This window comes from Triticum urartu, unplaced genomic scaffold, assembly GCF_003073215.2.
Source record: "Triticum urartu cultivar G1812 unplaced genomic scaffold, Tu2.1 TuUngrouped_contig_582, whole genome shotgun sequence".
Classification (NCBI taxonomy): domain Eukaryota; kingdom Viridiplantae; phylum Streptophyta; class Magnoliopsida; order Poales; family Poaceae; genus Triticum; species Triticum urartu.
In genome coordinates, this window is record NW_024116526.1 from 10,846 (window position 1) to 20,716 (window position 9,871).

General features: G+C 40.3%; 1 long non-coding RNA gene across 1 annotated transcript; it reads left to right on the forward strand.

Moving 5' to 3' along the window:
• The first annotated feature begins 6,497 nt into the window (after positions 1-6,497).
• On the forward strand, positions 6,498-7,223 carry LOC125529758. Its single transcript, XR_007292739.1, has 2 exons — positions 6,498-6,773; positions 6,871-7,223. It is a non-coding gene; the product is annotated as an uncharacterized LOC125529758 (long non-coding RNA).
• Positions 7,224-9,871: the final 2,648 nt, after the last annotated feature.

Consider the following 9,871-nt stretch of genomic DNA (forward strand, 5'->3'; position numbering starts at 1 on the left):
GATTGCATGTGATGTTTATCTTTTATGCATCTTATCTTGCTTTGATTGACGGTAGCATTATAAGATGATCTCTCACTAATTATCAAGAAGTGTTCTCCCTGAGTATGCACCGTTGCGAAAGTTCTTCGTGCTGAGACACCACGTGATGATCGGGTGTGATAGGCTCTATGTTCAAATACAATGGGTGCAAAACAGTTGCACACGCGGAATACTCAGGTTATACTTGACGATCCAAGCATATACAGATATGGCCTCGGAACACGGAGACCGAAAGGTCGAGCGTGAATCATTATAGTAGATATGATCAACATAGCGATGTTCACCAATGAAACTACTCCATCTCACGTGATGATCGGACATGGTTTAGTTGATTTGGATCACGTAATCACTTAGAGGATTAGAGGGATGTCTATCTAAGTGGGAATTCTTAAGTAATATGATTAAATTGAACTTAAATTTATCATGAACTTAGTCCTGGTAGTATTTTGCAAATTATGTTATAGATCAATAGCTCGCGTTGTTGCCTCCCTGTGTTTATTTTGATATGTTCCTAGAGAAAATTGTGTTGAAATATGTTAGTAGCAATGATGCGGATTGGATCCGTGATCTGAGGTTTATCCTCATTGCTGCACAGAAGAATTATGTCCTTGATGCACCGCTAGGTGACGGACCTATTGCAGGAGCAGATGCAGACGTTATGAACGTTTGGCTAGCTCAATATGATGACTACTTGATAGTTTAGTGCACCATGCTTAATGGCTTAGAATCGGGACTTCAAAGACGTTTTGAACGTCATGGAGCATATGAGATGTTCCAGGAGTTGAAGTTAATATTTCAAGCAAATACCCGAGTTGAGAGATATGAAAGTCTCCAACAAGTTCTATAGCTAAAAGATGGAGGAGAATCGCTCAACTAGTGAGCATGTGCCCAGATTGTCTGAATACAACAATCGCTTGAATCAAGTGGGAGTTAATCTTCCAGATAAGATAGTGATTGACAGAATTCTCTAGTCACCATCACCAAGTTAGTAGAACTTGTGATGAACTATGATATGCAAGGGATAACGAAAACGATTCCCAAGCTCTTCGTAATGCGGAAATTGACGAAGGTAGAAATCGAGAAAAACATCAAGTGTTGATGGTAGACAAGACCACTAGTTTCAAGAAAAGGGCAGAGGGAAGAAGGGGAACTTCAAGAAGAACAGCAAGCAAGTTGCTGCTCAAGTGAAGAAGCCCAAGTCTGGTCCTAAGCCTGAGACTAAGTGTTTCTACTGCAAAGGGACTGGTCACTGGAAGCGGAACTACCCCAAGTGATTGGCAGATAAGAAGGATGGCAAAGTGAACATAAGTATATTTGATATACATGTTATTGATGTGTACTTTACTAGTGTTTATAGCAACCCCTCAGTATTTGATACTAGTTCAGTTGCTAAGATTAGTAACTCGAAACGGGAGTTGCAGAATAAACAGAGACTAGTTAAGGGTAAAGTGACGATGTGTGTTGGAAGTGGTTCCAAGATTGATATGATCATCATCGCACACTCCCTATACTTTCGGGATTAGTGTTGAACCTGAATAAGTGTTATTTGGTGTTTGCGTTAAGCATGAATATGATTTGATCATGTTTATTGTAATACGGTTATTCATTTAAGTAAGAGAATAAATTATTGTTCTGTTTACATGAATAAAACCTTATATGGTTACACACCCAATGAAAATAGTTCGTTGGATCTCGATCGTAGTGATACACATAATCATAATATTGAAACCAAAAGATGCAAAGTTAATAATGATAGTGCAACTTATTTGTAGCACTGCCGTTTAGGTCATATTGGTGTAAAGCGCATGAAGAAACTCCATGCTGATGGGATTTTGGAATCACTTGATTATGAATCACTTGATGCTTGCGAACCATGCCTCATGGGCAAGATGACTAAGACTCCGTTCTCCGGAGCGAGCAACTGACTTATTGGAAATAATACATACTGATGTATGCGGTCCGATGAGTGTTAAGGCTCACGGCAAGTATCGTTATTTTCTGAACTTCACAGATGATTTGAGCAGATATGGGTATATCTACTTGATGAAACATAAGTCTGAAACATTTGAAAAGTTCAAAGAATTTCAGAGTGAAGTGGAAAATCATTGTGACAAGAAAATAAAGTTTCCACGATCTGATCGCGGAGACAAATATTTGAGTTACGAGTTTGGTCTTCAATTAAAACAATGTGGAATAATTTCACAAACTCATGCCACATGGAACACCACAGCATAATGGTGTGTCCAAACGTCATAACCGTACTTTATTGGATATAGTGCAATCTATGATGTCTCTTACCGATCTACCACTATTGTTTTGGGGTTATGTATTAGAGACAGTTGCATTCACGTTAAATAGGGCACCATCTAAATCCGTTGAGACGACACCATATGAACTATGGTTTGGCAAGAAACCTAAGCTGTCATTTCTTAAAGTTAGGGACTGCGATGCTTATGTGAAAAAGTTTCAACATGATAAGCTCGAACCCAAATCGGAGAAGTAAATCTTCATAGGATATCCAAAGGAAACTATTGGATACACCTTCTATCACAGATCCGAAGGCAAGACTTTTGTTGCTAAATTCGGAAACTTACTAGAAAAGGAGTTTCTCTCGAAAGAAGTGAATGGGAGGAAAGTAAAAAAAAAACTTGATAAGGTAATTGTACCTTCTCCCTTATTGGAAAGTAGTTCATCACAGAAATCTGTTCCTGTGACTACTACACCAATTAGTGAGGAAGCTAATGATGATGATCATGTAACTTCAGATCAAGTTATTACCGAATCTCGCAGGTAAACCAGAGTGAGATCCGCACCAGAGTGTTTCGGTGATCCTGTTCTGGAGGTCATGTTACTTGACCATGACGAACTTGCGAACTATGAGGAACCGATGATGAGCCCAGATTCCGCAAAATGGCTTAAGGCCATGAAATCTGAGATGGGATCCATGTATGAGAACAAAGTATGGACTTTGGTTGACTTGCCCGATGATCGGCAAGCAATTGAGAATAAATGGATCTTCAAGAGGAAGACGAACGCTGATAGTAGTGTTACTATCTACAAAGCTAGAATTGTCACAAAAGGTTTTCGACAAGTTCAAGGTGTTGACTACGATGAGAGTTTCTCACTCGTATCTATGCTGAAATCTGTCCGAATCATGTTAGCAATTGCTGCATTTTATGAAATCTGGCAAATGGATAACAAAACTGCAATCCTTAATGGATTTCTTAAAGAAGAGTTGTATATGATGCAACCAGAAGTTTTTTTCAATCCTAAAGGTGTTAACAAAAATGCAAACTCCAGTGATCCATCTATGGACTGGTGTAAGCATCTCGCAGTTGGAATATACGCTTTGATAAGTTGATCAAAGCATATAGTTTTATACAGGCTTGCGGTGAAGCCTGTATTTACAAGAAAGTGAGTGGGAGCACTACAACATTTCTGATAAGTATATGTGAATGACATATTGTTGATCGAAAATAATGTAGAATTATTCTGCAAAGCATAAAGGAGTGTTTGAAAGGAGTTTTTCAAAGAAAGACCTCGGTGAAGTTACTTATATATTGAGCATCAAGATCTATAGAGATAGATCAAGACGCTTGATAAGGTTTTTCAATAAATACATACCTTAACAAGATTTTGAAGTAGTTCAAAATGGAACAGACAAAGAAAGAGTTTCTTGCCTATGTTACAAGGTGTGAAATTGAGTAAGACTCAAAGCCCGACCACGGCAGAAGATAGAAAGAGAATGAATGTCATTCCCTATGCCTTGGTCATAGGTTCTATAAAGTATGCCATGCTGTGTACCAGATCTATTGTATACCCTACCACTGAGTTTGGCAAGGGAGTACAATAGTGATCTAGGAGTAGATCACTGGACAGCGGTCAAAATTATCCTTAGTGGAATAAGGATATGTTTCTCGATTATGGAAGTGAAAAAAGGTTCGTCGTAAAGGGTTACGCCGATGCAAGTTTTGACACTAATCTAGATGAATCTAAATCTCAATCTAGATACATATTGAAAGTGGGAGCAATTATCTAGAGTAGCTCCGTGCAGAGCATTGTTGACATAAATATTTGCAAAATACTTCCGGATCTGAATGTGACAGACCCGTTGACTAAAATTATCTCACAAGCAAAACATAATCACACCTTAGTACTCTTTGGGTGTTAATCACATAGCGATGTGAACTAGATTACTGACTCTAGTAAACCCTTTGGGTGTTGATCACATATCGATGTGAACTATGGGTGTTAATCACATGGTGATGTGAACTATTGCTGTTAAATCACATGGCGATGTGAACTAGATTATTGACTCTAGTGCAAGTGGGAGACTGAAGGAAATATTCCCTAGAGGCAATAATTCAGTTATTATTTATTTCCTTATATCATGATAAATGTTTATTATTCATGCTAGAATTGTATTAACCGGAAACATAATACTTGTGTGAATACATAGACAAACAAAGTGTCACTAGTATGCCTCTACTTGACTAGCTCGTTAATCAAAGATGGTTATGTTTCCTAACCATAAACAAAAGAGTTGTTATTTGATTAACGGGATCACATCATTAGGAGAATGATGTGATTGACATGACCCATTCCATTAGCTTAGCACCCGATCGTTTAGTATGTTGCTATTGCTTTCTTCATGACTTATACATGTTCCTATGACTATGAGATTATGCAACTCCCGTTTGCTGGAGGAACACTTTGTGTGCTACCAAACGTCACAACATAACTGGGTGATTATAAAGGAGCTCTACAAGTGTCTCCAAAGGTACATGTTGGGTTGGCGTATTTCGAGATTAGGATTTGTCACTCCGATTGTCGGAGAGGTATCTCTGGGCCCTCTCGGTAATGTACATCACATAAGCCTTGCAAGCATTGCAACTAATGAGTTAGTTGCGAGATGATGTATTACGGAACGAGTAAAGAGACTTGCCGGTAACGAGATTGAACTAGGTATTGAGATATCGACGATCGAATCTCGAGCAAGTAACATACCGATGACAAAGGGAACAACGTATGTTGTTATGCGGTCTGACCGATAAAGATCTCCGTAGAATATGTAGGAGCCAATATGGGCATCCAGGTCCCGCTATTGGTTATTGACCGGAGACCTGTCTCGGTCATGTCTACATGGTTCTCGAACCCGTAGGGTCCGCACGCTTAAGGTTACGATGACAGTTATATTATGAGTTTATGCATGTTGATGTACCGAAGTTTGTTCGGAGTCCCGGATGTGATCACGGACATGACGAGGAGTCTCGAAATGGTCGAGACATAAAGATTGATATATTGGAAGCCTATGTTTGGATATCGGAAGTGTTCCGGGTGAAATCGGGATTTTACCGGAGAACCGGGAGGTTACCGGAACCCCCCGGGAGCTATATGGGCCATAGTGGGCCTTAGTGGAAAAGAGAAGGGGCTGCCCAAAGTGGGCCGCGCGCCCCTCCCCTCCCTTGGTCCGAATAGGACAAGGAGAGGGGGCCGGCCACCCTCTCTCTTTTCCCCCTCCGCGAATCCTATTCCAACTAGGATTGGGGGGGGGGGAATCCTACTCCCAGAGGGAGTAGGACTCTCCTGGCGCGCCTCTCCTAGGCCGGCCGCACCCCCCCTTTAGTCCTTTATATACGGAGGCAGGGGCACCCCAGAAAGACACAAGTTGATCCACGTGATCATATTCTTAGCCGTGTGCGGCGCCCCCTTCCACCATAGTCCTCGATAATATTGTAGCGGTGCTTAGGCAAAGCCCTGCGACAGTAGTGCATCAAGATCGTCACCACGCTGTCGTGCTGACGGAACTCTTCCCCGACACTTTGCTGGATCAGAGTCCGGGGATCGCCATCAAGCTGAACGTGTGCTAGAACTCGGAGGTGCTGTAGTTTCGGTGCTTGATCGGTCGGGCCGTGGAGACGTACGACTACATCAACCAAACGCTTCCGTGATCGATTTACAAGGTATGTAGATCACACTCTCCCCTCGTTGCTATGCATCACCATGATCTTGCGTGTGCATAGGAAATTTTTTGAAATTACTACGTTCCCCAACATATCAGTCCTCCGCTGCACACATTTAAACATTTCTATTGTTTAACACAGCCAAAGTATATACATAATGATCAGTCCTCCGCTGCACATTAGATCCAGCCTCCCTCCCTTGACACCATTCTTCTTACTTATTATTATTTATTTAAAAATATATTTAGTTTTATTTTTTAGCTACTTCAATTCATTTGTATATGGTTAGTTCCATCGCACTACGAGGATGATCCATGGCTGGTCGCGGACGATCACCTACGAGGACGATTCATGGCCGGTTGGGGATGGTTAGTTCCATCACACTACGAGGAGATGATTCATGGCCGGTCAGGGATGGTCAACTGCGGTGAGCACGAGTACCTCCTCCATATCCTCCCTATACTAGCACCCTTGGCAATGAAAATGACGGCCAGGAGAATCCCTCCTTCACACCTCTTTTCCATCTCTGTCAGATTGTCCTCTCCAGCAAGGTGTCTATGCATGAATCATATTTATGATTTCTTTGCATTTTTAACAATTAATATAGATTTTTGTACCCACAACCCGAAGGCCAACCTTAATACTGGACCTTGAGAGGGGCATGTGGTCAACCATGCCGGAGGACGCAGAGGAGTTGTTTGGGAATGTTATCATCAGAGGACCCAAGAAGCAGCCCACCACGGATGCATGGACCAACCACACAAGTCCATTGTGAGTTTGATGTTTCTCATGTGTTCACTGTGGTCCAATGAATATCTGATGGGCAATGGTCTCATGACATTTCCTTTCTGAAAATTTAAATTTATAGCTTGCAATCCATCTGTGGCGAGGGTTCATGACAGACAAGCCAATAGATTTGGGGGTCCACTTCCCGGTGAAACAAATGTTCATTGCGGACAATACAAAGACGATGATTGGTACAATGAGGTGAATATATTAGAATTTTTATTCTTCTCTCTCCATGTCTATGTTTGTGCTTGATCAACTGTCCACTTAATGATTTTAGTTGTACAAAGTCCTAAGCTGGTCTCACTAGGTCGTACCCAGTGGCGGAGACAGGGGGACCAGCAGGGGCCCTGGCCCCCCCTAACACCATGATTTTGCATGTAATTTGCTATGAACAGTGGCAAAATTAGTACTAATTTGCTGCTAAAAATCTAATTTTCAACACTTCGGCCCTCCCCAACCTGTTTTAGTAGAACTTGGCCTCCCTTATAGATATTTTATGGCTCCGCTACTGATTCGTACTCGCACCACACCGCGGGAAGGTTATGGGCAAGGTGGTTGAGCTTGATGCCAATGAGTTGGAGGTTATTGCTTTGGCAACGCCGGAGGCCGTTCATGCGAAGAGGAGATGTGCCTGGTGACGAGAAGTCTTAGACCACCAGTGAGTTTTGCTTCCTATCAGTTCAGCACTTGAATTATCTCTAATCATGTACTTCAGGTTCTACCATCTTCCATATTTACCATGTTTTGTCACTTAACAAAATTTACATAACTATTTTGTGTATGTATGCAAAATTCTGGTTTAGAAACGTAATGCAGAATTATGAACAAAATTATCATTCAGTATTAATAATTTACATTTATCATAAGAAATGGCAAACTCATAGGTATTTCAATCTAGAAATTACAATTCAATGTTCAGGGAAGATGGCGAGCTTCTAATTAGCGGTAACTTTATTCTGTTGAAACTGAAAGATATGGATGAGCCATGATAATGAGTGTTAGGGGGTTGGATGACACGACGTAAAAAGATATCATTTTTACTAAATAACTTCATTTTCCGCAGAAACTTCCTTGCACTAAACTTACAATATTGGCTTCTCCAGATGTACATAAGCTATTAGCTCTTACCTCTATTTAATTCCACTCATATTTACGAAAGTGCACTTTTGATCCCGAGTTCACAATCTCCCTGATGAACAGTAAAATCCAAAAAATTAGTTAAAGAATTCAAAAAAAATCTGGATTTAAACATCTATGAAAGTTTTAACTTCCTGCAAATATTGGTGATGAAATAACATTGGTGGAGGTATGGACAAAAAGAAAAAAATCGATGCTCCAAAATGTTTCCGAGAACAAATCTTTTGGAGCGTTGATTTTTTTCCCACACCTACACGAATGTCATTTCATCAAAAGCATTTGCAAGAAGTTAAAACTTACACAATTTTTTATAAAAAAAATCAATTTTTTTATATTTTTTACCGTGTTTTCGGATTTTACTGTTCATCAAGGAGCATGTGAGCTCGGGTTCAAATACTCCACGTCTTCATATTTATTCCTATTCTCCTTTTGTCATTTTTTACATTTAAGCATATAGTGTTTTGCTGTGTCTCAAAGTTTTACCTTTTTAAAAGTGATATGTGTTTATATTTTGTGGATGTTTTTGTTGCTGGTATATATTCTCAAGTGATAATCATCATATCTTGTCAATCTCTATGTTATGAGAGCTATATAAATATAATCGGATCTAAATTTGATAGTATGCTACCTTGGCCAATATACTGCATCATGTGAAGGATGCAAGGTTGCACCTTCGAGCTCAAAATTTGATGTCTTCACATTGAAGGATCCAATCCATCAACTTTGGAGTTTGAACATGTCACTTGTGATGGGGAGAGGAAGAGATGACTTGCATACACTGGAGAATGAGTGTGTTAGCAGCGTGGTGGCTCAGGACTGTACAAGTTGTAGTAGCCCCTTCCCTTATAAATGTATTGTTTTGATTGGAAGCACCTTATAATTTAGCTAATATATGGATTTCATTTACATCGTCTGTCCAAGTATGCGAGGCCCATGAGACGGGCATTACTTCTCTTTTTTGTCAGTATTTTGATAGGGGACCTATGTATATGGAAGGAGTTAGTATCATGTAAATCATATCACCAATTTAAGGATCCTCATGTTTTCTTACTTTTCAACACTTATTTGTGATGTTGTTCACAAGTTTTCAATTTCATTCTGTAGAATGAAGATAATATTTTTGTTGTATTTTTTGTCCATGTAGAGGATACAAGACATCATATTAAGTAATCAATTAATGAAACAATGAATTAACTTACATATGTGTATGTTTATGCCTCACTCTTTGTCCCTCCTAGCGAGAGGGAGACAATAAGGACGGTTGTCTTCGGGTGTCCCCCAACGTGGTTGATGGGTTGGCGGTGTGAGGAAATGTGTGACTATGGAGGGAGCTCAACAATTAGTCTACAATGACAGGAAGAAAGGATGTTATGGGAAGAGAGTGGTTGATTGCAAATAAAGTGTTAGCTATGTTGCAGCTATTGTCCACACAGCTGAATTTGGAGAGCCTACCAGCTGTCCATTTGATGTCCAAACATGCCCAAATATACTAGGAAGAAATGAGCTTCGACCTTGAAGACAACTTTAGTCATTTGTTTAATTCATTTACATGCATTGTATTGTAGCCCGTAGCAACGCATGGGCGGTCTACTAGTTTTTATAGGAGCTGTGAAGATTTGGAGGTAGGCTTATTTACTGGGTAAAAATGTTTGGATATGAAGAAAGCTGAGGTGGTAAGTGCAATAGTCCTATTTCATATCCAACTAGTAGCAGGGGTTTCTGTCAATATGTACATTGAGTGGTCTGGGGTCCTCCACTTGTAAGTGCATCTAGTGCCACCCCTAGTTGGTTTTGGAGTATTGACGACAAACCTGGTTGAGGGACTAATGTGTTTGTGAGAATTGCAGGATAACACAGGTAGAAGTCCCTCATTGATTCGGTTTTCCTACCGGAGATGACCCCTAAAAATGTATGAAGACATTGAAGTCAAAGGTGGTATGTGA